At 34.2% G+C, this 27,935-nt stretch overlaps 1 long non-coding RNA gene across 23 annotated transcripts in view; it reads left to right on the forward strand.

The window, feature by feature from the left end:
- LOC148758807 (uncharacterized) overlaps nucleotides 1-27,935 on the forward strand; it is a 210,858-nt gene that overhangs the window by 165,726 nt on the left and 17,197 nt on the right. For 5 of the 23 annotated variants that reach the window (XR_016020279.1, XR_016020288.1, XR_016020284.1 and 2 more), the window contains 6 exons: nucleotides 7,084-7,135; nucleotides 9,208-9,268; nucleotides 17,619-17,767; nucleotides 23,505-23,583; nucleotides 24,952-25,078; nucleotides 25,810-26,623. This is a non-coding gene — a long non-coding RNA (uncharacterized LOC148758807). Of the gene's footprint in view, nucleotides 1-7,083; nucleotides 7,257-8,511; nucleotides 8,641-9,207; nucleotides 9,269-17,618; nucleotides 17,768-23,504; nucleotides 23,584-24,951; nucleotides 25,079-25,809; nucleotides 26,624-27,935 lie in introns of all 23 variants that reach the window. The other 18 variants (XR_016020292.1, XR_016020293.1, XR_016020291.1 and 15 more) reach the window with 12 other exon arrangements.

Here is a 27,935-nt window from a genome sequence, read left to right on the forward strand (position 1 = left end):
TTCTAGGAAAGAAATGGAAAAAGAAGAGGCAGTCTGGAGTTTCTTTCAGATGAAAGAGGTGGTGAAGAGATGATGAGACAGTTATAAATAAAAATTCTGGGTCTTCCCAACATCTAAACTTTCTGAGCTAGTTTCCTTTTCTTAAAAAGGAAGGCAACATTAGCACTTATCTTGCAGGAAAATTGTGAGTATTTGCTAATAATATACATAAAATGTCTAGCCCTGTGTTTCTCCCTCAGAAGGTGTGATGGTAGTATCTTCCTTTTTTAACAGGATAGATATTTTAAAAATAAATGAGGAAAATGGATGGTATTATAATAGTGAAGTACAACAATAACAAAATATCTAACCTGTTTTCTTTGGGAATAAATATCCATAAAACAACATGTAAATGTGTATTTGAAAAATGCTAGTCTGCTGTATCATTTAAGGCCACTGTTTCCTTGTTGATTTTCTTTCTGGAAGATCTCTCTATTGGTGTCAGTGGGGTGTTAAAGTCCCCCACTGTGATTGTATTACAGTCAATTGCTCACTTTATGGTGGTCAATATTTCCCTTATATATTTAAGTGCTGCTATGTTAGGTGCGTAAATGTTTACAAGGCTTATATCCTCTTGTTGGATTGATCTCTTTATCATTATGTAATGTCCCTCTTCGTCTGTTATTATAGTCTTTGTTTTAAAGTCTATTTTGTCTTGTATAAGTATTGCTACCCCAGATTTTTGTTTGCTTGTTTCCATTCTCATAAAATATCTTTTCCCATCCATTTACTTTCAGTCTGTGTCTTTCAATCTGAAGTGGCTCTCCTGTGGACAGCATATGTTATGGGTCTTGTTTTCTTATCCATTCAGCTATCCTATTTCTTTTTATCGGAGCACTTAATCATTTACATTTAAAGTGATTATTGATAGATACATAGATATTGCCATTTTATTATTCATCTTTTTTATGTTTTCTCTCCCCCTTCTTCTTCTTAAAGAAGTCCCTTTAACATTTCATATAATGCCAGTTTGCTGGTGATTAATTCCTTTATCTTTTCCTTGTCTAGGAAGCTCTTTATCTCTCCTTCAATTTTAAATGATTTCCTTGCTGGGTAGAGTAGTCATGGTTGTAGGTCCTTTCTTTCCATCACATTGAATGTTTTGTGCCAATCCCTTTTTGCCTTCCAATTTTCTGTTGAGAAATCAGCTGACAAACATATGGGAGCTCCCTTGTAAGTAACTAGCCTTTCTCTTGCTACGTTTAAGATTCTCTCTTTGTCTTAAACATTGCCATTTTAATTATAAAGTGTCTTGGTGTGGGCCTGTTCGGGTTCATCTTGTTTGAGACTCTCTGCGCTTCCTGGGCTTGTATGTCTATTTCCTTCACCAGATTAGGGAAGTTTTCAGTCATCATTACTTCAAATACGTACTCAATACCTTGTAAAATAAATTATTTTTGAGATTCCTTTTCTGATCTCAGAAACATAAACAACTAGCTATGTTGGTCTAGGTGAACATAAGAGCTGTGCCTCAATAATCTCTATGATTTCCTGTATCCTTTCTGAACTGACTGAAAGTTAATTTACTCTGAAGGTGGCATTTTAAATCTACTTCTAGGAAGATAAACATTAAAAGGTTACTTTCCAAGCACTTAAATAACGCTGACTTTTCCTCAATTGGTGCCTTGTTCCTATACTTCATTCCCCCCGCCCCACAAATCTAAACATTTATAGTATCTCTGGAACAATCATACAACATGGTTTTGCAACTTTAAAAATCATCCAGATTTTTCTTTCCGACTCTGAATGCTCCCAAAGTACCTGGCCCCATGGCAGGAATGAGAGCACACTGAGAAATGAGCACCACTTAATAGGCCTGATTCTGCTGAGAGCAGAGTATTTGAGATGCAGAAGCTTTTTAAGTCACTAGAGTAACTTTTAATGCAGAAGAAGAGTTACCAGGGTAATTTACACCCCTTTATCAAAGTAAAATGTTCCTCAATGATTCTTATGAGCATGTAATGGAGATGTACGCTATGGCATTCTGTGACACTTGACTCAACTGGGTAGAATAATCAGTGTGAGTTAAAAAAAAGAGAGGTGGAGTAATTTTTAAAAGAAACACTGATATATTTCAAATATATGCAACACTATAACCTAATTGCTAACAATGTGTTTCTGAATAAGAGTCTTGTTTTACTTATTTTGCATAATTGATTTTAAAATTCCTTTTTAGTTAGTAATATCACTTGTATGTAGCTTACAGGCATTTATGGTATTCTTACTAGGCATCTGCTAACTTAGAAGGTATCTTTTCTCATAGATCTTAGAATCCCGTTTAAGAAACAAGGCCAGATGATACAAAATAATTGATACAGGAAAATCTTTAAAGACAGTGAGTTATCTTACATAGGTTAAACAGCATCTCAATTCTTAATTATGCTCCATGTTTGCTCAGAATATTACTTCTTTGCGGGAAAAAAAAAAAAAAAAAAACCAGAATAAATGATGGAGTTCAATCCAAGTTCATTTGAATGATAGAAGTTAGTAGCTCCCTTATTTAGGCTTTCTCCAGCATTTTCTTCAAATATCAATTATAATCAATGAAATTTTATGTTAGCTGTGTTCTGTGATCTCCTTGAGGCCCCTTAAACTATCCTCAGATGCAGGGGTAAGTATAGTGACTGGCATATATGAGATCTTTGGTAAAGAAAAAAAGCAAACAATTTATTTAATGAATGCTTCATTTGCCCCCTTTCCTTCTTATTTCATGTACTATATGGTACATTAAAATCTAATTGAGAAGTCTAGAAATGTTGGGAATATGATCAAGTCACTTAAGCTATGTCTGTCATATCCTCATTTGCTATTTCCAGATCCACAATTCTGTAAACCATTCCAGTAATTTCAACTGGCAGACAGTTATTTTGTACCTTTTCTAAGTAATAATTTATTTGCTTGATTCACATGCATAGTCTAGCTAATACTTCTGATATGACAATGATCCTCATATTGAGAGCATCTTGCTTCCTTTATCATTTTCCAGAAGGACACAGAAAGATTATCTCTAAATTTCATTGTCTGCAATGATTTTTTTTTAATGACATTCTAGACCACCTCATGGAAATAGAAGCAATTGGCCAAGACTCCAAAATTTGTGTGAAGCTATAAAATACTTTAAATCTACCTTGTTTGCTGAAAAGAGAACCCCAAGAAAACATGGAAATTCCAAGGCCATTCCTGGGCCTTTATAACTTCAAACTTTGGAGAATTCCCACCATGAGGACCATATGTTTGGGTGTTTTCCATGTGTAACTTTCCATGGTGGACTCAAGTTAGAATTCCTTATATTTTTAAGAATCACTTCTATCTCTGATCCTTATAATAAAGAAATCCAAGAGGTTCTGGTGAGCAATGAGGTGATTAGCTGACCATATAAGGCTCAATTGCACACTATATGATGACAAAGAAAAAATATTCATTGAATCAGTGCTCTCCAATCCAGATCAAAGACCATCACTTCACTGAGAGATGCTGGCTTATATTATCATATGGAGATTGTAAATGTGTGGCTGTACTGTATATAAACATTATAATATTAGAGAAAATAGAGACCAAGGAAATTTGGCACAAATAGAAAAAATATTTTCTTGATCTCAATTCACTATTATTATAGAGAATATGTAAACAATGAACTGAAGATCTGAATTAAGTGAATAAATCCTTGACTTCTCTGCTAATGGTAAGGAGTCCTAGGAAATCTAAAACTCACTTTGCTTGGGTATGAATTCATATGTCTTTCTTGTTACAATTATGGAAGACTAATAGTATTTCCCATTTTCCTAGCCTTTTCAAGGAGGAAAGAACAATAGTGTCAATTCCCATACAAACAGAATTATAAAAGAGCACATTTTTGTGCAATGAACCATAATGTTTTTACCTTTTTTTGTAGTGGAATTCCACTATGATTGTTTCATTGAATCCAATAGTGAATACTTTTGGTACTCAGCTAATTAACCCTCTACAGTAAGAAATCTGACTTCAACTCCATAACAAATATATAAGATTTCTCGTTATAGAGCTTTCAAAATTAATGTTGAATTTCTTCAGCTCAATTGTTACTGTTTTCAAGTTTATCACAGGGAGCTCTTTCTGCTTCATAGTTCTTAGAGTTAATCATTCACTCTTACAGTCATTCGTTGTATTCAACCCCCTACGAGGCATTGTATTTTTTTCCAGTCACTACAGATAGAATAGTGAACAGTGACACTTTCCATTTTAATATTGGCTAACAAGTTAAGAAATCTAAGGTTTTAAGTCCACAAATTAACTGTCGACAGCTTAAGTATACAGTGAAACCAAATCAATGAGCTGTTATTAAACACTTACGTTTTCTGTGGCAAATTCCCAGGATTATTCCAGTTTTAAAGTTCTGGCAAATCTGGGGGTAGATGAAGAAGGTATTGCTGTCCCTCTGGTCGTGGTTGTTTCACTATTTTACAGAACCTACCAGGAATATTCAGCATCTGAGAAAGGATCCAGAACTTCCATTCCCTGGGAAATCTTGAAAGCTATGTTGTTTCAGCTCCTAAACCCATAGACTGCAACCCAGGGATCTCTAACACCCTAGAACAAATGGAGCAAAAAAGGGGTACATTCCCTTTGTTAAAAACAATAATAAATTGGAATAGAGTTGATCACTAGAGGAGAAGGACATTGATGTATTCTTGATTATTCACAGACAGTATAAAATTTTTTTTTTTTTTTTAGAGGTTACTTTTCTTTTTTTTTTTTTTTTTTTTTTTTTATTAAATTTATTGGGGTGACAATTGTTAGTAAAATTACATAGATTTCAGGTGTACAATTCTGTATTACATCATCTATATATCCCATTGTGTGTTCATCACCCAGAGTCAGTTCTCCTTCCATCACCATATATTCGATCCCCCTTACCCTCATCTCCCACCCTCCCACCCCCCGCCCCCGTTACCCTCTGGCAACCACTAAACTATTGTCTGTGTCTATGAGTTTCTGTTTCTCATTTGTTTGTCTTGTTCTTTTGTTGTTTTTGGTTTATATACCACATATCAGTGAAATCACATGGTTCTCTGCTTTTTCTGTCTGACTTGTTTTGCTCAGCATTACTCAGTATAAAATTTATATTACATAAGGCTTAGAAGGCATTTTCAAACTTGTAGCAAAAGTCCATTTTCCTTTGTAGTACATCAAAGAAAGTTTGTTTAATTGCAAACAAGTACTCACATAAAATTCTGCTCTAAAATGTCTATGTTGAGAAATTCTGGAAGCTCAGGGGTACATTCCTGACCTTAAGGGATCACATCAGAAATACCAACATCTACAATCTCCCACTCAAAAAAAAAAAAAAAGACAATAGGATCTAGAGCAGGAGTCTGTAAACCTTTGGTGTAAAAGATCACAGTGTAAATATTTTAGGCTTTGCAGGCAGCAGGGTCTCTGTCACATTACTCATCTCTGCCTTTGGAGAGTGAAAGCAGCCATAGACCGTGTTTGGAAATCAGCATGGCTGTGACATGCTGTGACATGCCTGTGACATGCTGTAACATGCCTGTGACAGGCAGCTGGCCGCATTTTGCTCACAGGCCATAGTTCACCAACCCCTGGTCTAGGTAGGTCTGTATTCTGGGTAAAGGTAATATTTGTCATATTTATTTTGGTTCTCACTTCTATTTTATGTCCTATCACATAATGAAATAAACATAAGTATGTTCATTAAATAGTGAAGGAAATATCATTTTCCATGTATCACCAGATATGATTTATAATAAAGGATATTCTCAGAAACCTCATGTTTACTCATTTAAGTGCTATTAGTTTCTACATTGATAAACTTTTGATCATTTTTCTATATTGTAGATCATTAGCCCTTGCCTTATAGTAAGTGCAATTGAATTTTTTCTTATTGTTTTTGCCAGAGATATTCTTTTTTTTAAGCATAAATAAAGGTTTTATTGGTCAGTTTGCGTGTCTAGAGATATTTTTAGGGGGCATATACTCTACATCAGTTGGCCTCAGTCTGCAGGGATTTTCCATTTGATATTGTCATTACCACCACCTTTGATATCAGCTATCCACGGCAATGTGTCTCCAGTAACCCCTTTTCTTATGTCCGTACTTCCTCCCACTGTAGTCCCATGAATAAAATCTGTTCTCTACTGAAGAACTAAATTCTCATTGAAAGACCCAGATAACCTAGGTTCTGGTATCAAGTCATCATAAAGCCAATATTAAGTCCGTGGCCCTTTGAAGGAGGGCTGTGTTTCTCTTCTGGGGGCATAAACTTTATAAATGCTATTTGCCATAAAACTCAAAAGTTTGGGTTTTGGCTAGGTTCCAAAACATTGAGGTTACTGGTAGTCTGATTAACAGGTAAATAAGAAATTTTCCTAGTGTGCTAACACCTCTTTATTTCCAACTTGTTTATTTGGAAAAACTAATATATTGTTTTTCTTTACTGATTTTTCTACTTAAAATTTGCTCTACTCCATATCTTGCTTAAGTCTGACCAATTTTGTTTTGCACAAGGGATCTCAACCACGTGCCACATAAGAATCTTCTAGGGAAGCATTTGAAAAATGCCAGAACCTAGGTCCCACCCTGTGGAGTTTTCTAGTCATTTGGTTTGAGAGCTAGAGAACAGGCATTGGTCATTTTTTGTTTTGTCATTCATTTGAAGATTCCTTGGTGATTCTCAAGTTAATCAAGGCCTAAGAACCACTGGTTTTCTGTATCCAATTTCTTTTAGGAGTCTGTATAAAGGATTAAATATGGAGTAGTTCGCATTGATACTCCTCTATTTGTGGCATAGAAATTTCACACATAGTAGATATGGGGTTATCTAAGAACTGTCTCTTTTTGAACAGTGAACAAGTTTATCTAAGTGGCTGCATTTCGACATATATCCTTTTGGGGGATGATCTCATCATGTGGAAAATGCAGTAAGGCTTGAGCCATCAGTGTTGAGATCTTTTATTTCCTTTTCTTTCTGAGACTGCTGTGTCTTAAATAACTGTTTCTGATAACTGTGAAGCCATGTGAATGTTATTGTCTTTCTCTTGTTCATAGCACCAGAAGAATGGTCCATGACCCGCTCCAGCCTGAAGGCGCCACCGCCAAGGTCAGCCAGAGGGGTGTTCAGGGAGCACCCCTATGGTAGATATTGAAGGTCCTCCCCACTGTGACCTCACCTCAAAGACAATTCATAGCCTGTGGTCTCCACATAAACAGCAACAATACAAGTAATAGTCATTTTTTGTTTTTTTGTCTTCCCTATTCTAGGGATAACTGCTCATGATTACTCCCATATATTTCTTGTACTTCCCCTATACTGTTGGCATGACATTGACACTAGTATTATTTTACAAAACGGACTAAAAGAGACATGGCAAGCATTGTCTATAAATCATTCAGTAGGATGATATTCTCTTGGTTGTTTTCATTGTTGTGTGTAATCTTTTTTTTTTTTTTTTTTTTTTTTAAGAAAGAGCAAGAATCTCTTAACAGATTTTGAGTCTCAGTCAACTAGCAAAAACTTTGCTAAAAGACTGTAATATGATTTTTTGAACTAGGTGGTAATACAGTTGTAAATAAGATGTTTTAACCTGCCTTTTAAAATCTGTTAGTTAAATGAAGATGTTTGATATTAAGTTTGTACATTTAATTTTAAATGCTGTTTTAATGAGGTTGAAAATAAGCAGCTACTGTATGTACGAAGCTAACTGAATTTGTTCAGTGTTTTAACCTGTATTTGTTAAAAAGGGGAAAAAAAAACCACACACACACACACATAAAGTTCCATGTGTAAGCTTCTCTAAATAGGAAACCACAATTTGTCAAATATGTTTGCCATAATTTGTCAGTAAAGCTGAAAACTTTTGTAAAAATTAAATTTGGAATTACTTGTTTTCTAGCTTTAAATGCCTGCTTTATTTCTTCTTCAAGAGATGCCTAAAATGTTTTCTATTTAAAAATTACAGAAATGAACCCAAGCCTGTTTTAAGATATTTGTGTAATACTTAAAAAATGTATTAATAACTTATGGTTGTTAAATAATTTAAAAGTTAGCAAACTAAACTGTTACATGAATCATGGTTAGTAAACACTAATGTATAATATGTTAATGGAAAAAAATGGATTTAGAATAACAAATGGATTTTAAACTATCCTCTAAGCTTTATCTTGCTAAACACAAACTCTGATTGACTTGTTTGCATTAGCATGTCTCTCCTGAGAAAGAGTAATGGAGTATAAAGAGGTAAGATTACCACTTACCACTGTCTAAATGCCTAGTTCTTCAACCTTTGAGTTTCCCCGCACATTAAGTATCCCATCCAACATGTAAGCATTGCGTAGATTCACTTTATTGTTTTCACTCAAAGGAGTGCGTGGACTTCATTTGCGTAGTTTATAACAGTTTGTTTTGACAAACAAATCATCAGTGTCACTGGCCAGTTGCTGCTATTCAACCTCAAAAACTTTATTTGTAATTTTCAGTGCTAAATATCACCACCCTTGAAGGCAGTTTACAGGGCCGATATTTCTTTTGAGACTATCACACTTGATGGCTGATGATTATTAAGGAAATATGTCGCAGGACTCAAAGGATGACTAAACGTTAAACAGGTAACACTAATAGTAACTCTGTAATTTTGCCTATGCAACAGTAATGTTAAATATTCTCAGTTAATAAGTTCCTGATAGTTAAAAAAGTAAACCTACAAAAACATAACAAATAGGTCTAGGTTATTAAAACAACTAATTAACATTAACTAGGGGCACCAAAATTATTTTACAATATATAACCCTCAAGGTAATAAACAGAACTAAAATTAACAATAATAGTAATGCAACTCTTGCTAACATCAAACGAAAGCTAAATTTTGATGGACAAAAAGAAAGTGAAAGACTGGATGGTAGGGATGAATGCCAAAACTGTTAATCTTTTAAATACAGTTTTTTGGTTTATGGTGGCTTTTTTCAATGTGATTGGTTTACTTTTTTTGCTGCGAATCAGTTTAGGCATATTGCTGTTCAGTTTTTACAGCTGAAGTTGCATATAGTTTTGTTGCTAATAGTTTTATGAATTGTGTGTGTCTGTCAACAATTAAAATTGTAAATATTTGCCTTTCACAAAATGTTATTGAGTTACATTTAATTTTCTATTTTTTTAATTCTTTCTCACTATTTCAGGTACACACAAGCAAAGAGCACGTAATTGAATAGCAGAAGTGATGGGCTAAGAAAGATAAAGGTAAGCTTATTTTTTATTTTCTCTAAAATAGATCATCTTTACCAAAATGAATCCATGGCAGTGAGCTACAACACAAATGCCACTTGTTGAAATACTGAAAAGGTTCAGATTGTTATCAAGGAACTGAGTTATTTTCATCTTCTTTGAAATAAAGTGATCTGACTTGGTATTTACCTGGCAAAGTTTTCTGAGCTTATTCAGAAGCTTGTCAAGTGAAACATAAATTAGTAGTTAATATCTAGCCCTTTTTTTGCTATGAGCTACTACATATCTCCTTGACTATACAAAGAAAGAATACTAAAAACTTTTGCTCTGCGGATATAAGAGAAGGAAATCACAACTGTTGGCTGAGATGGAGGGATGGGAAAGGGAGGCCCACAACCAACCCCTCACCTACCCCTTGTCAATGAGATAATATTTATTAACATTAACATTTACTTAGTCAAATAAAGTAATTAAAGTTACCATTATTTTCCTTATTTATCCCACTGGATTTAGCAAATTCTATTTGATTCAGCAAATATTTACTGAATACAAAGCACTACTGGAAATTGAGAGATGATTTCTATACACAATGAGTTCAAAACTTTAGCCAACAAAACTCACACTGAAAACAATGCAAAGGCGGTTGCAGAATCCACAGACTGACCTGACATACACAGAATTGAAATGGGTTTTCCATGATATTTGAAACAGGGTGAAACCCAAGTCTTCTCCTTCTGGGCCTAGTGCTCTTTCTACTACACAAATATCCGAATATCCACAACACAGTGTAGCCTTAAAAAATGTCATAGAAGAAGTAGGAGAGATTCCTTAGGAGCATAAGTAGGGCAGAGACTGAGGGAACCATGGGGTGAAAGGGAGAGCCTGTTCGTTGATGAGGAAGTGAATGTCACTTGGTGAAGGGAACAGGATGCATCAATTTATGGGGTCCCGAAAGTTCAGGAAAACTTTGAAAGGAATGGAGGTCAATGGACCCTGATAGCCAGATTCATGAAGGCACAGAGCGGAAGCCAAGCCTGAAGAGGTGGGGTCCAGTCAGGTAGGTCCTGGCTGCCCCCATGTACTGTGTTCAATTGTTCAGATTTTATTGGAAAAATAAAAGGAAGCTGCTGTAGGTCTGAAGTAAAGAATCAGAACTATTCCTCCAAGGAAATCACAGCAAGTAACCAATACAAACCTCACATTTAGTCAACTTTATAGTCACTCTTGCCTCTTCATCTGAGATAGTTTTTCTACAATTAAAATCGTTAAAAAAAAACTATTTAATACCGTATATGCCTCAATCAAGTCCCTTTGTTAAGCTGCAAATCAAAGATCAAAAGTTAGAGAAATTTTATCAGACATTCCGTATCTTGTTTGACTCTTTTAAAAAGTTAGTTTTTATAAACCAAAGGGAGAAAAAAATCTCTAATCCAGATATCCTGTGTTTTTTTCTCCTTTGATCCTTTCAAACAATTTGCTTGTTTTTGTAAAGCAAGGAAAGCAAAACCAGTCACAACTTATTACCATTTTGATATATTAATCAATGTTTTTTGTAATTACTTTATTGTTGCTGTTGTTGTTTTATAACCCAGTGGCTCTCTCTCTATTCAGACTATTATCCTCAAATTCATTAACTCAGGGCAGGGCTATCACAGTAGAAACACTAGTGCTAAACAAGAGAAGAGAACATTCTTGGCTGTTCAGTTTAAAAGTAAGACTTTTTAAAGCTCAAAAATAATGATTTGTAAGAAAAGGGATTTGGAGTTTCAAAAGCGTGCATTTTGAGTAGGCTTTAAGTAGCACATAAAGTTTACGTGTTAACAGATTTAAAAGACTCCCATCCATGAATGAATGAATGAATAAATGAATGAATGAGTGAATAATGTCTCCCTTCCATCCACCTGCCTCCACACATCTACAAGTTAATTATTGTCCAGACTGAGAAGAAAGCTTATGAGGCAGCAATAACTAAGATATTAGTGGAAGACAGTAGAGTGGCCTTAACTACAAAGTCTGTACACTGTATCAATTATCCAATAAAAGCCTTAGATCGTTTTGGAACGCAGAGGGGACCTTTGTCTAAAGTGGAGCCTGGGGAGGCAGCAAGCTTCACAGAGTTGCCCACATCAGTGTGTTGCAGGTACCGTCCTGTAGAAGAATGTTTCTCCACGCTGGCGAGAGTGCAGCAGGTGAGACAGAGAGAGGCGCACACACAGCCACCTCTGCAGGAGGCAGGACAGGGCGCAGTAGCCTCCACATGGACCCTCACTCGCCAGGATGCAGGTTATCAGTGGCTAAAACATGGAAAGGGGAGATCAGCTGCTCCCTGCCACCAACACCTGCAAAACTGAAATCCAACTAGGAAAAAAAGGGGGTGGGGTGGGTGGGGAATAAATCCCTGAGTTGACGGAGGAAGTCCTGACCAAAATTCCTCTGAATTGGCTGAGATTATTTTTTTTTTTTTTTGCCTGGCAGTATGAGGACTTGAGATTGAAATCAAGTTGAGGTATAGAAAAACATCATTATATGTACGTTGCAGTCATTTATTACGTAACTTGTCCGACTCTTACAATACTCAGACGTGAATACAGTCGGCTTCTCAGGCAAAAGGGAATGAGAATTTCCCTAAGTCAGTGGCCTCTCAGCCAAAACCTTTGATAGAATAAAAACTGTTCCGAGTGGCCCTAATTAATGTACGTCTGCCCAGCCAGAGGGTTCCTTCTCTTGTCGGCATCGGACTGTGATGCTGGGTCCCATTTGGATCCCTTCATGATGTCATGTCTGCTCGCACTAATGTCAAAGTGCTGCAGAACAGTTATCTTGCCAGTACAAACATTCTCACGTCTGACATTTCACCTGTGCAAGTCATGCAAACTCGCACGACAAATTAAGGTTTTAAAATTTCAGTGCATTCCACCCAGGTGTACTTGAAGCTATCTGTGTGCAAGCGCCATACGTTCTATCAGACAACGCTGTAACTCGGTGCACTGATGACCCTACAACAACAAGGACCTCACTGAAACACCAAAGGTAGCCAGCTTAGGGCACTAAACAAAGTACTTAAAATAGTAATAATAACATTAATAAGTAATAAATAAGTAATTATTGTGTCTGCATATATTTATCTAGCAAAAAGTTTTACTACATTCAAGTATGAGTAAATCAGAATCAACTTGATGCCAATCAAGAAACAAAATAGTGATGTTAGGTTGTATTTGTAATATTTAAATACTTATTATTTTCAGTATATTAATGTAACTAAGCTCATTTAGTTTAGTAACAATGAAGTACTAATAGTTTTTAAGTAAATTTGGAACAGAAAGACATATTAAAGCTTCTCATTAATTCTCTTAAAGGAAATTGTTTTTTCAACTATATTATTAAAATATTACTTTTGTCCCTTTAGTTCTTCACTTAAAAATATATAGACTGGTACTTTGAAAACCACAAATGTTCCTTTAAAAAGTAATGCTTTAATTATGTAGCATTCTCTCTATCTCTATGTTTCTTGGTTAATGTAATGTAGAAGCTTATAGGTTGTGTGTGTGTGTGTGTGTGTGTGTGTGTGTGCATGTATGTATGTATGTGTGTTAAAGGGAATAGAGGACAGTGATTAGTAATCTGACTTGGCTGAAAATCAAATGTCATTTTTCAGTATGAAGGGGTTGCATGTTACTGAAAACTCCATCTGTTTGACACTTGCAGATTCCATGAGAAGGTTTAATATTTACTGCAAAAAACTATGTAGTAAATGATTGAAAATATACAATTGTGTGGGAACTTATGAAATCAATGACATGGTTTATGTTTGGTATGAGGGCAGAGTAATAATAATAATAATAATGATAATAATAATAATGATAATGCCATCTCTTTTCTGAACATACTTGCCTGGCAAGGTACTAGCATTTTCACATAAAAACTTACATGAAACATCTGTAATCCTTACAACAAGCTTGCAAAGGAAGTATAATTAACCTCATTCTACAGAAGAGGAAGTTGAAATTCAGATGTTTAACTAATGTCACACTGCTAATACATAGCAAAACAAATATTTAAAATGAAGTTTGATAACCCACACATTTTCCAGAATGCTATGGTGATTCCCAGCTTTTAATGAATCTGATTGAAAAGAGAATCTAAAATCTCAAATAGCCTTAAAATAGTTTCTATTCTGTAGCAATATGATGAATAGTAACTAAAAAAATGGATAAAATATTATAACTTGAAGTGAATCTTTACTTTGATCTTTCCTCAAATTTGTCACTTTCAAAAGTTCTGATTTCATGATAGAAAAATCTAGATGAAAGTATCCTGCATTTGTCATAAAGCATGGCCACAGTTCTACAGAACAAATGAATTCATTTATAATCTAAACTCTATCTTGACACTGAAAAAATACATGATTAAATAAGCATGAGAGCAGTTTCAGGCTTTCATTCTTCAATCTATAAATCAGAACTCTGCTTTAAAGTATGAGAGTTAATTTCAAACCAGAAATATCTTCATATAAGCCATGCAGTCATGTGTTAAGAACACAAAGGGAAGGCACCATTCAATATTCAATATTTAAAAACAAAGCATTTCCTGTTGACAATAGCCTGTGTATCATTTCTGGACATCCTAGAGCCCTATTAAAGTAACTGAGTTAACAATAAGATAGGTGTTCTTGTTGACTGCCAGGCACCAGTCTCCCAACCATCATAAAGTTTAATTTTCTAGTCTCTTCACATAGAATTTATTAATTCATATTCAAAAGATCATTTATACTGAGGGAAAAAGATCACTCTACTTTACATGCCGTCTTATATCTCCATTACTTACACTTCCTCGTGAGACAGATTGAGAAAACAGGAGAGGGGGTTGTCTGATTTGTACACCACTGGATGCTTCCACAACAGCTAGTTTATTATCTGCCTTTACCAAAAAAGGTACAGAATTGGTAAAAAGTTACTAAACACTAATTTCTTTCCAGCTTCTAGTCTACCATGGTTCATATTTCACAGTGGGATATAGTGACTGATAGATTTCCAAAAGACACGTGGAGAAGTTGGGATCCTCTTCTTAGATCCTGTCTAGAAGCAAATGTCACCACTAGCCAAAGGTTTCCTAACACCTCGATGCTTCTAAGGATGACTTCTACCAAGTAGGAAAATGTCCCCTCCCCACTGTCTCATTCTCTGTCTGCCCTAACACACAGGTGTTCCATATTTCCTATATTCTAACCTAATACCTGACATTTTTAACATCAGGACATTTTTAAACTTCTCTGATACACCTTGCCCCTTCTTTCCCAATGTCTTCTGTCATTTTCCCAACTGCACATGGGAATGTGAGAAGACAAAAATCATTCAGGTACAAATAATGGTTATTTTAGAATGTGGGAGAATTGCCAGTGAATTGGTATTTTTTAGAGGGAGGATTTTCTTTTTAATATATACTGTCTCCTTTTTTTGTGGATTACGAAAGTAATCTATACTCAGGGTTAAAAAAAATTAGAATGTATAAAATAAATATGCAATCTAAAAATTCACAGTCTGTAATACTTTTATCATTTCTAGAGTAGGGGAAGGAGTACTACCGTTCCATCCATTCAACAGAGCCCCTATATTAAGATATGTTTACTGTGTTAATTATGAAACCAATACATGTCCATTGTAAACCAAAAAGTATGAAAAGAAGATCACATTTAATTAAAACAGAAATAACAACTGTTAACATTTATATATAATCTACTGGTCACAAAATTTTGATTTCTTAGCTATAAAGTATAAGGGAATCCGATAGGTGGGAAAATAGCTCCAATTAGTCTAACTTCTCTGTTTCAAAATATAAAACTTCAAAAGTAAAAACAAATAAACTTACCTACGGAATTCACTAAGATCAGTGTATATTTGTGAATAGGGTGAAGCCAGTTTTAAATGTCTTTAAACAGGGAAGAGTGTATTTACATGTTACATAAAGATAATCTTCACAATGGAATTAATGTTGAATTTTTAAATTTTTTCAACTTTCCTTTGGGACATTTAAGAATATAAGTTTATTTATTGACCAATACATAAAAAATTTAGAACTAATATTAGGTATGCTGCTTCATGCTTTCTAATAAGGCCTAATTTTTAAAATAAGTAATACCACATTCCATTAGATAAACTTCTCTGGAATCCTTTTATATCTGATAACCTCAAACAAAGTACAAATAGGTGTAACTTTTTTAAAGACTTTTTTTTCTTTTCATTTCTAGTGAGTAAATCATTCAGGTACAAATAATGGTTGTCTTAGAATATTGCCGAATTGCCAGTGAATTGTGGGTTGCTTTTTTTTTTTTCTCGGGGGGGGGTTGTTAATAAATGTAGTCTCCCTTTTTATTACAAAAGTAACCAATACCCAGAATTAAAAAAAACAAAATAGACTGTATATTGTAAATTTGTAATCTAAAAATTGAAGGTCTATAATCCTACTCCTCAAAGATAACTCTGTTAACAGACTGGTCTATTTTTTTTCTGATTTTCTTTCTCCTTTTTCTTCTTTCTTTTCTCCATTCCACAGCTGCTTGTTACTTTATTCATTTGAAATGGGATTCTGCTATATACATATATGCAATTTTAATTTTCAGAAGTGAGATGAATTTTGTTTCTTTGTGAACTAATAGTCATTTCCATAAGGTTGATTTGTGTGTGGATTAAAGTTGCATTATTACACTATGAAACTTTAAACCATACTACATACTCTAAAGTGTAAGCAAAGTTATTTTAACTTTTCAAGCTTCAATTTTCTTTTAGGTAAAATGGGAGTCATAATAGCACCTACTCATAGAATTGTGAGGTATTTAAAGTAAAATCATACAGGGGTGCGTATATCCCCTGCAAATTTAGTTAATATTCTCCCCGAAATTATTTTTGCTTGACTAAAATGTTTTACTTTAAGATATCTTTATGGTGTGTATCAAATGTTTAAATAAAAGTTAGTTTAATCCATAAAAAGATTTATAGTATCCTAATCAATTTTAAAATTATTTTTTAAATTATTTTTTACTAAAATATTCATCTAATATAGGTTTTAGAACATGGTTGTAAACATGTTCATCATGATATTCATAAGCAAGCATATATTGGGTATCTTAATAACAGGTATTGAAAGATATGCTTATACACAATAATCTTTTACTAATGTTGCATATATATTGTTCACATTGAAATACTCAGGGCTTAAAAATGAAAGTAAGACTAGCAATAATTTTGTACAATTGTTTCAATAATAATGTGAAGAAATGTGTTTGCAATAATGGAATGCATAACACATGTCAAGCACTATATTAAGTATTTTTAGTAATGACTGCATGTATTTTCTCAATAACCCTATGATATAAGTTCTAGGGTATCCTCATTTTCCAAGTGGGAAAACTGAGCCTGGGAGAGGAGACATAACCTACCTCAGGTCACATCACTGGGCAGCGGGGTGGACTCTTAAACCCAGGCAGTCATAATCAGAGACCTCATCCTTAATCCCTGCACCATACTGTCCCCTCGGACTCTAATGACAAGTTTTGTAGTAAACTAATTTGAGAGGAAACCAAATGCATATGTGTAATCCATTCTTCAAGATAGGAAAAAGGAATTAGAAGAAATTCTCTTACTATGAATACTTCCAAGATCAGTACTAATTTAACGTCTGATAAATTTCCAAGCACCTATATACGCATAAGCCAAAATATTCAAAATATCTCTTTTCCCTGGATCATCCAAAAAGTGAGTCTTGAATAACCCTAAACTGTATATGTTGTGCCTGAGTGTATTTATTTGTGCATCTTACCACTGATTAAATGGAAGCTATGTGTATCTAAGTATAGAATTTAGTCTTCATGGTGGTTGAGATATACTAAGTGAAACCACATAAAACTCCAATGAAAAATGAAAATAAAATATAAAAATATATTTGTAGAAAAATAGTCATGGTTACTTATTTGTTTAATAATGGCATTTTGTATTAATTTGCCCCAATCAGTGTGATTATAAAAATAAAATGTAGGGTTTTTGTTTTTACTATCTCTTGTCCTATAGATGATCCACACTATTGAAATGCATTTTATACTTTATTATACTTAATACCAGCATGAAGGTGAACATGAGAATAGGGAAAAAAAATGATTTAGAAAGAAAAGGAATTTAGCTAGAAGGGTGAGAAAGATCCATTAGAAGTGCTAAGATGAAAAAGGCAGCAACATGAGAAAGAAAAGATAGCCCACCCCTTACCACCTTCAAGAAATATAATGTCCTGAGATGCAAAAATTCTCATAAATCATCATGTGAAACTTATCATATAAGGCAATAACTTTACAAATTAAAAATCTGTTTTCTGTTTACAGCAAATACAGAACATTCATCTATTGAATATATCTGGAACTTCTGTTGTGTGTCCAGAACAATCACTTTCATAGGCTATTGCATTTTCCCTTCACGTCCACCAGAAGATATTATTTACCGCTTCAGAAAATTTCTGTGTGTCCAATATTGGGTAATGAACAAATGTTTACACCAGCTTTTCACAGTGTATGCTAATTCAAATGTGTGCTTGTAGAAAATTACAAATCATTGCATATCTTATATTGATGTTTGAGAAATACGGTACTCCAAACTATATTTGAAGAATCCTGTAGTTTGGTATACTATGTACTACGAGTAAAAACCAGACCCTGTAGAATCATTAACTCTATAAAGGTTCTCAGTAAGAATTGTTTATTTGTTATATTTGGATTATCAGGAAGATGTCTAACACGGGATATAAAAGGTTAGTTACTGGTAAGTGAAAGTTGGTGATGAATTGATTTGATTGCTCAGAAATAGGAGAGGTTCATTAATTCTCTGAGGATTTAATTTCAAGGTATTTGTGTGTTTTAAGTAATATTCAAATGATTTGTTTAATCCACATAGTTTCCCATCACTAATTCTACCAGTTCATTGTATCATTCAGGGAAACACTTTAACTTGCAAATGAGACTAGAAGTGATAGCCTGTGACTAAGCAAAATAGATTCAAAAGAAAGTGACCTTATGACAATTTACAGCTAAAATATACTCAGTGGATGCCAAATAGCCTGTTGAGCTAAATACGTTGCTAGCTGTCACCTAAGAGAAAATGTCATCAAGAGCAGCATCTTGGTTTAAAGATATTCAAGAAATATTTAGGGAAAGAACAGCCAGGCCTTACCTTCCTAATAGTGAAATTAGGGCTCTCTTGGGAAAAGGCTTAACTTTTTTTATCTTAACTAATATATAGATCCAGATTGATGGGAAGCATTTATCAAGTATAACTAAATGAATAAATATCAATTTGCCTCCATCTTTTTCTAATCTTACATTTCTTATGTACTATTTGTAAATTGTATTGATTTGTATGTAAAATACTAATATTGTATATCTCTCTACCTAGCTATCTATGCATTGATACTTTACAAAATTTCAAAGATCATATTGTTTAATCATCACAACAGCTCTATGAGGAAAGAATGGCAAATTTTCTTAGCTTCATTTTAAAGATAAGGAAACAAAATAAAGATAAGGATAAAGAGATTTGTCCAAAATCACATCAATTCTAAATGTTAGGACTTAGTCTGAAACCTTAACCCCTCCAAAATAACTAACCACTTTGTTTTTATTTATTTATTTATTTTTTCGCTTGTTTTTATAAATGATAGCATCCGGTGGTGGAAGAGAGATAAAGGTTGTATGAGAGAGAACACTGTTCATGTGCAGTAATTATTAAATATCTTTTAATAAAAAAATACTCTAGGTTGACCAAAAGTTTTAAGATTTACTTTCATGTGTATATAAACATTTATTTATTTAGGTGCTTCCTAAAGACATGCCATGATATTGAATACTTTTTAAAACACCAGAATATTCGTCTTTTAAACACCATATGCAATTCTTCAATATCAGGAGCTAAATGATTACAAAAATGTACACCAAATTCATAATATCTAAATTAAGTAATATTTTTTCTGATTTAGCTGGAAGAGAATGGTATTAAAATTACTTAAAAGTGTAAAACGCTAAGTAAGAAATTAATGGAGGCATTCTAATTTTGATTTATAATACATAAAATCGAGACTCCATTTCTATATCTATGATTATCAGAACTTCAAAAGAAAAAAATCAGGCAATCACGTTACCATTGGATAAAAATTAGCATAATTTTGGCCATCATTTTTTTATACATATATTAGTCCTTCCATCTTAAAAAAAAAAAAAAAAAAAAAAAAGGACTTCATGACTATTGGATAATTGAGATTTTTAAATGCCCTGTGAATTTCAAAATCTAATCTTGGCTTGGTTTGCAAAGGCCAAAAACTGTCACTGCAATTTCTTAATTTTAAGCCAAGCATCCTGTTTTGAGGAAAAGACCTTGGAAGGTTTGAGTCTAAACTAAACAGATCAACAGTTGATCTTAATTTACTAAACAATTTCATGTAGCAGTATAGAGACTTAGGTTCTTTCCATAAGGGTGAACTCTTCTGGAAGATTTCTGCTAATTGGTCCAATTTATCTTTGTTCAGCTTTATTATTAAAGTACATTGCAAGGACTCAGAAATACCTATTTGTCACAAACCCACTATTGAAGCAATACATGGCAAATCAATAGAGATTTTATTGTTTTACAATTCATCTGCTGTATTATACTGCACAGAAAATATACTAGCTCCTTTTGCAATGTAAAAGCAACATATTTGAAAGTCTTAGGCTTACTCAGTTTCCAGGTCTAACCTCATTCCTGAATTTGACGAGTGTTTTTCTCCTGTGGTCAGATAACTAAACTGTGCTATACATTTTAGGTTCTGGCATGCTTGGAACCTCACAGATTTCTAGTTAACTTCTGAGATCAGCAAATGCACTTTTTGTGTAGCATAGGTGACTACTGAAAATATTAGGGTTCATTATATAAATAAGATACAGCACCTAAGTTTCAAATAGTCAAACAATTACATATATTTGATGATGAGTTCATTCTTGCTGCCTCCCTCACCCAATGTAGCGGAAGGGTGGGTCCAGAAAGGCAATATAAATGAGAGATGATTTTAATTATGTCTACAATGTCCACACCAAAAATAAAAAATTTAAAAAATTTTTAAAAACCCACAAAAAAAACCAAAAAACAAAAGTAAAACAAAAATAGTAAGATTTCTTTATGCTAGAGAGTATTGCTAGAACTTGTATTTATTTATAAAGATAAATTACTTGATAACGATATTTGCTAAATACCTAATTTAGTAAATATCTAATTTCCTTCTCTCCTGAGGATGGTTTGTTTTTAGCAATGTTAAAATATATTATAAATGCTTTATTCTACTTCACTTATTTTCTTATTTTAATTTTCTAACTAGATTTCATTATTATTGCAGTAGAAGTATACCTTATTTCTCAAATTAACATTAATGTCTTGCAAATTTTATAGACTTATCAAATTGTAGAAAAGATACATACCATAGCTCTCAAATGATTCGTATACATAACTAACATTTTTATTCTTAATAGAACCAAAGACAGATCAAACTATAATTATTTAATTTATCAGATTACTGGTTCCTAAATATAGTAGTTGTTTTATTTATTTTTAATTGCCTTCAATGTGCAAATAGAGAAAACAGAATTTGAGACCAGGCATTTCAGACAAGATACAATCTGTTAATTTGTCAATGACTATATGTTATGATGGACTTAAATTTCAAAATCAAATTACTGGAGCACAAAATAAGTTATGAATGAGCTTTATGATTAAAGAAATAAAAACAAAATAAGGTTTTACTTATATTGTATAGAATATTGATTTCACAATATCTTTAATGTTGGGTATACTATCCCTTCAAAAGTTAGTCCTGCCAGACCTTAAGTGAATGAAAAATATTCTTATTTCATACTTTAATATGTGTTACCAATGTGTGAATGTGTAACATGTGTAAATTTTCTACTTTCCATATTTCATACTTGCCCAGCCTCTAATTTTATTGATTAGGCAATTTTGAAAGTTTTTTTTTTTCCTACTTTAAAATAGTGAGGTTTAGAAATAAGTATTATCTATTGAACTGATAATCAATCCAAAATAGGACATTTGCCAAAATTAGCCAACAGACTGTCAACTCTCCCTTCCACTTTGCATTTGTGGAGAGTGTAAGCCTTACTTATTATTGATGCAGTTCCCCTCACATTTCAAAATATACTTTTATAATGGAGTTAATAGAAAAAAATGTGTAATAAAAGACACTTAAGTATCATCTAATAGTTCTGAATGCATTTGCTCAGTAGCTTCAAAAATAGACTAGACATGAATTAGAATATTAATATCTAACAATATGTAGAATTACAAAAAAGTATATCCAGTTTAAGTTGCAATGAATTTGGTTTTAATATCAAGTAGTGATACATTTATAAATTATAATCAAAGTCAATTGTTCTGCTAAAATGTTTCTTAATGTGCTAAAACCATATAGCCACCTTTATTTATTAAAATAATAAAACTAAAGTGCAAAACTTATCAAGTTCAAATCAATTCAATGACATACATCTCAGTGAAACAGTGTTTAAGTAACACAAAACAGACTGAAAAATGGAAAGGTTTATTGCCTTATAATCAAAAACAGTTAGCTTTAAACTTCAACCAACCAGGTAACACCTTTGTCATTTCTCAGTTGTCCTCATAGTGGGAAGTTTTCAAGAACATTTGACATTCCTTAAACTTGCTATCTCATTTATCCCTATTTACAAACCTCAAGTTGAGATGCTAAACCATAGGACAGGAAGAAGAGGACAGCCAAAGTTCCATAAAATATATACATCAGCATTGGCAAATACCCTGCATGGTGTGAAAGGATCCTTCATTTCCAAAAGGAAATACTATCATTTCCTCAGTTCTTCTTTTCCCCTTTCCTTCCTACCTCCTTTCCTCCCTCCCTCCCTTCTTTCCTTTCTTCCTTTCTTTTTTCCTTTGTCCGAAGGTGCAAATTAATTTGGGACAATAAGGGATACTATTAATTAATTGCCCCAGTAAAGACATCAGAGTTCATATATCAGAATGAAAAAACAGTGAATAAATAAAATACTGCTATATCCAAATAACTACGAAAGCCAGAAATCATTTTTCTCATAAATTCAAGAATGATAATCTTTCAGTTATTTTTTAGCTTTATACGAAATATAAACATATATTTTCAGTAATTTCACAAAACTTTAACTAAAGGAAGGGTGTTGAATTGATACATTCCGTCAGCTAGTGCTTTCTGCTACATCTTATATAAGGAAAGTAGAAGTATCAATAGGGGTAGAGTTCCAAGTTAAGAAAGCAATTGAAGTAAAAAAACTGAGCCTTTCTAGTATAATACACCAAGTCTCACCTTTTGACCGGGTCCTTTCTGTTCTAACCCTGTTTTGATCTTCAATTTGAACACAGCAAGGTTCAAGCTACACAGATCATTTCCTTCCAACTTTTGATTTTTGTCTTTCTTGCAGGAGAGTAGAAGATACTTTAGTGTCAATATATGTTCCATATTCCCTAGCTGTGATAATTTGAGCTACTGTAAGAATCCTTGGAATTTTTAATAATAGTAGAGGTCCCATTAAACTTAGTTCTCAAATAGCTTCTTAGACTTAATTCATCAAATAATTCAGGATGTAAAAGTAGCACATAAACATTAGTTGAACAGCCATTAAGCAGTATGACTGTTTGTTTTTGGTTGATAGAGGACATAAAGCTTTGTACCCTGTGGTGGAAAACAATTAGGTCTTATGAGGAACATGCCATTGAATATACTATTACCAGACTTAGAGCAGTTGCACTTTAGAAAATAGCAGTCAGCTGTAGTCAGAAGACTGCCTGAGTTATAGGAAGTCATGTTTTCACTGGGATGGCCTAGCTGCTTATAAGTACTGTAGTGTGGCCCATGCCTTATGCTAATGCAATGACTGACTAATGGGTGTCATTACCTTCATTCGGTCTCGTAAAAAAACTTCCTCAGGAGAGGCTGCTCATAGCTAGAAAGCTGCTTCAAGTTAAACGTTTTTTCTGAAACACAGACTATAAAGAGCACTTAAGTACAAGAGGTTGGTTGGATAATTTATTTTGTTTTGAGTATGTCTGACAGCTGCTACTTTGGTTAAATTTGCCCTGAACCAACTTGATGTCCCATATGGGAATGGCTTATAGATGCCTGTATGTGTGATTGCATGATGCTTTAACATTGTTCCGCTCCTCTGAGACTATAGGTGAAGATGTGAGATCAAAAAACTGAAAGCTGGACTAAATCGGACACTGTTTGGAGGGTCCATGTTTTTAACGATGGCGGTGACTCCCCTCATAGAACAGAAACCATTTGTGATTTCATTTATGCGCCCTGCTTACTAGACGGGCACAGACCATTATGAGCCTGAAAAGAAATGCTTACCTGGATGAAGCAGCTCTTTCTGCCTCTCAGAAAATAACTGGGACATTAAATTAATGCCAAACAAGTGAGAAACTTAGTTTTATTATACGTGGGAGCTGCGTAGCAGTAATGTGTTGATTCTCAAATGCACATGCTTTTCATGTCTTATATCACCAGAAGTTAATGTTATGAATTTCTGTGTTACAGAGTAAAAACCCAAATGAAAACTCCATGAATAAGAAAAATATATTGGGTTGAGAAAATGTGATAAATATTCACACTATTTCTGATAAGAAGGGGAGCAGGGGACAAAAAGTTCCTGAGAGTACATGTCATCCGCCATCCCTGAATGGATCTTTAAGGAGCCTCTGTCTATAGAGTTATGATAGTTGTCCTTTCTCATATCACCTTTGTGTATTAGCGGGAACACTCAGTCCTATCAGCGAGAGGGCTGATGTACACAGTGGGCTTTCAATAAATGTTTGCGGAATGAAATGGGGCGGAGTGAAGCAGAAGGGAACAGACTATGACCGTGAGCATTTGCTCCCTCCTAAAATTCTAACTGGGTCTGAAACAAAAGGAGGAATAAATGTCTGGCTGCATGAGTGGTCAGTGATATACACGAATCAGAAGAGAAGTTTGTTTCCTTCTTTATATACCCTTTGTATTTAAAAAGGACTTAGAGTGTATACATGACAATGTTTATGTTTGTTTAATGAGACAGGAATTGTATAAGAGATTTCAGTAAGTATCTCTTAAAATACTTAAACTTTTTTTTTTTTAATGAAAGTTAATTTCCCAGGGCCTTATCTTCAGAGAGAACTTAGGAAAGACTTCAGCTAAGTTATAAATCATACAGAAACACCATGCCTCCTTCTATTTTGTCTAAGATGAGCTTGGAAAAGGCAGCACCATACTTTTCTGCCCATCGTGAATCTGACCCCTACATAACGTCTTTCCAAAGAGTTCCACGTAAATTCTCCACACACTATACACTCCCTTGGGAATTTGCTTTCCGCTAGAAAATATATTGTAGATAAGGTGACCGTGCATCCTGGCTTATGCCTGTTGTTCCTGTGTAATCATTCATAACATTCACTGTCAGATGTGTCCCCAGTATGGATGACAAATTATGGTAACCGTATCTATAAATAATAATGAAATGTTAATAATAAAATAACCTTTACTGGAAGCTTGCTATTTGTCAGAGACTTTGAAATGCTTTCGTGTATAATAAATTCTTTACAATAAGTCAATGAGGGAAGTATTTTATTGTCCCCATTTTACAGTTGAGGAAACAGAGAGAAGTTAAATAGCATCGTCCTACTCTCATAGTGGGCAAATCTGACTCCTAACAAAGGTCTGACTCTGTAACAACATGTGCCAGAAGATGATATACTATCTTCCGATTTGCTGGTCAGTATGCTTAACTTGGTCTTACTTAATGCATGCAAAGATTATCAATAGTGATGTGTTATTCTTCCTGTTATTAACTATTTTTGTAAGTACTGTGCATTTTAAGAGGCAGGAAAAGAGCACTGAACTGAATTCAAAGTCAGCTGACTTTTTTACTACTACTTTAATGATAATAGCAATGGTTTATTAAGTGACTAGTTATGCGAGTAACTGTCTATGGGGTTCCCCTGGGTTCTCTCACTGAACCTTAAAACAGCTGTGTAAGGCAGTACAATTGAACCCCACAAAAGCATATAAATTGCTTTAGCTACAAGCCCTAAATTGGTTCAGAGGTTAAAAATGAAGACTGTGGAATTAAATTATTTCAGCAGGCCTCTCCAACTCTGACTGTTTATGACTTGATTCGATGTCTCTGGGAGTAACTGATAATCAGGATATAAGGCACAGAATCCGGACGCTGAGGAAAAGTCCCGGGGGCAAAGAGACTTCCCAACACTTCATTTTTAAAAAAATCTCTTATTATTATAATAATTACTGTTCTTACTATTATTTATTAGTTTCAGGTGTACAGAGTAACATACTAGGTAGACATTTACAGCCCTCACAAAGTGATTACCCTCCTCCCCCAAGCTACTACCTCATATTTATTTATATTAGCTGTCATGCACTGAGTGCTTACTAAGGGCATGTGCTTCACAAACATTTTTCTTTCGCTTTTCTCCTCACCATAGGCCAAATAAGAAGAGAATTTGGATTGGAACCAATGTAAGTTAAACTGCACTATGCTAGTGATAGCATGCTTCTCTGAAACTGTCTGGGGATTGTCCTGATGGTGGGAAATGTGAGGGTGAAATTCAGGGAATCCATAATGCAGTTAGACCTAGCTAGCTTGCAGTTTGATCCACCCTGATATTCAGCTGTTTTCTCTGTTTCTCTCCTCACTGTTTAATTTAAGGACTGTGTTTTGTTCCCTTTCTCAAACTACCCATACCTCACTAATCCATTTAATTAACAGACTCCTAACCTGAAAAAAACAATTTCCTACTCCTCAGGCGCCTGGACACCTGATTCCTTTGCAGTTTTTACCAGTGACCCATAAAGCCCCAGGCCCTGATGGCCAAATCTTAGTCTGGAGAAAGCATTACCTTAAAACAGACCAGGGAGCGATGTCAGCCCTCGGACCTGCCTGACCGACTCCCCCTTTCCTTTGTTCTTCTGTGTACCCATAAAACCTTCTGATGGATCTAGGAACGGAGAGATGGCCTTTGGACAGGAGTCCGCCATCCTCCCAGATGCAGACATTCTGAATAAACCTGCTTTTCTTTCCACCAGGTCTCTGGATTTTTAACTTTTTCAAGTGGCATGCAGCCAAAGCCTTAGCGTGGAACCACCTGAATAACAATTACTAGATTAAAATATATGTGGAATGTATTAATATGTTAATTATGCAGATTAAAAAAGAGGAGGTTAATTTAGGCTGGGATTGAAAAGGATCTCTTCATAGAAGAGATGAGATTTGAATGAAAGGTCAGATATGGACAGAAGGTAGGTGAAACAGAACTTTCTTTTTCCTTTTCCTTTTTCAGCTCAAAATTAAATCTTGCCCTTCAAGTTGTTTTTTCTGTGTTTCAGATTCCTAATCAGATTGGAATGGAATAGATAATAAAATTTACAACGATAAATACCTGGAAATGTTCGATTACCTTCTGTTATATCTATGATATGGCTACATGCCACTCATATTTAAAGCCTTGCTTGAAAGATTTCATATTATAGATTAACATTAATATCTGAAATAAAGAAATTTAATCACAATTATTACATTGTGATTAGTAAATTATTGATTAGTAAATTAAGACTGCAAACTGCCAAAGGACAGGATCTGTGTTTTATTCAAATTTGGATTCTTAGATTGTTAGCATAGGGATTGGTATCTAATATATACCAATATATATATATATATATTTTTTTTTTTGACTCATACATTTGGATTTATTTGGTTTATTCATTCCACCTGTTTGTGGAGCAAATTTCAATGGTCTCTGTTTGAAAGATAAAAGGATTTTTACCTGTGAAGGTTTGGGTTTGTTTGTTTCTTGACCCAGGACCAATGATCTGGCAATATTTTCAACATCATTAATTTATAAGAGTAAGGTTTTAGGCCTTTTCTTTCCCTACAAAAATACCGAAGGGAAAGGGGGAAAAAAAAGTGGAAAAGGCAAAGGAGTTGCAAAGGGAGTTCTCCACCCAGGTTCATTTATGTCCAGGACAGCTGGCAAATCCCTCTTCTCAGACCAGACTCTTCAGAGGGAGGAGCACGCAGGCACCAAACCAGTGGGTGGGAAGAAAAAGCCTTCACAAGCTTTCCCAGTTTCTGTCTGCTGACCTGCCTCTTTGTAGAATGGGGTTGTTATCGTTTTGCTTTGGGTTATTAAGAGATTTTTAAAGGCATGACTATCAAAAAGATCACTAAAAATCTTTGTCTTACTGCATTACCTCTCCCCAGAAACAATCAAGCCAAGCTTCTTTAACAATTTTGTTTTTGATGTAGAAAAAAATGTTTGGAGATATTCATATTCCCTCAGTGGAATTTTATGATACCTATGGAAACAAACAGTTTTGGGGTTGTGGGGAGCTGGGGGAGGGATAATAGGAAGAAAAAGAGTATAGTGAGCTAATGACAGAAAGCTTTGATTTTATTATTCATGATGTATGTGTTTTGGAGAAGAAAGGGAAAAGCAGAATGCATCATAATGGTGTGTACCTGTGCACATGTACTTGTGAAATGTTTTTAGTGGTGAGGTGGCTTTGATAATAACGACAGTCACTTACGTTGGTAGTAGAGAAGGGACAGGTA

Source organism: Rhinolophus sinicus, chromosome 2, assembly GCF_057876585.1.
Source record: "Rhinolophus sinicus isolate RSI-liver-muscle chromosome 2, RSI-T2T, whole genome shotgun sequence".
In the NCBI taxonomy this organism is placed as follows: domain Eukaryota; kingdom Metazoa; phylum Chordata; class Mammalia; order Chiroptera; family Rhinolophidae; genus Rhinolophus; species Rhinolophus sinicus.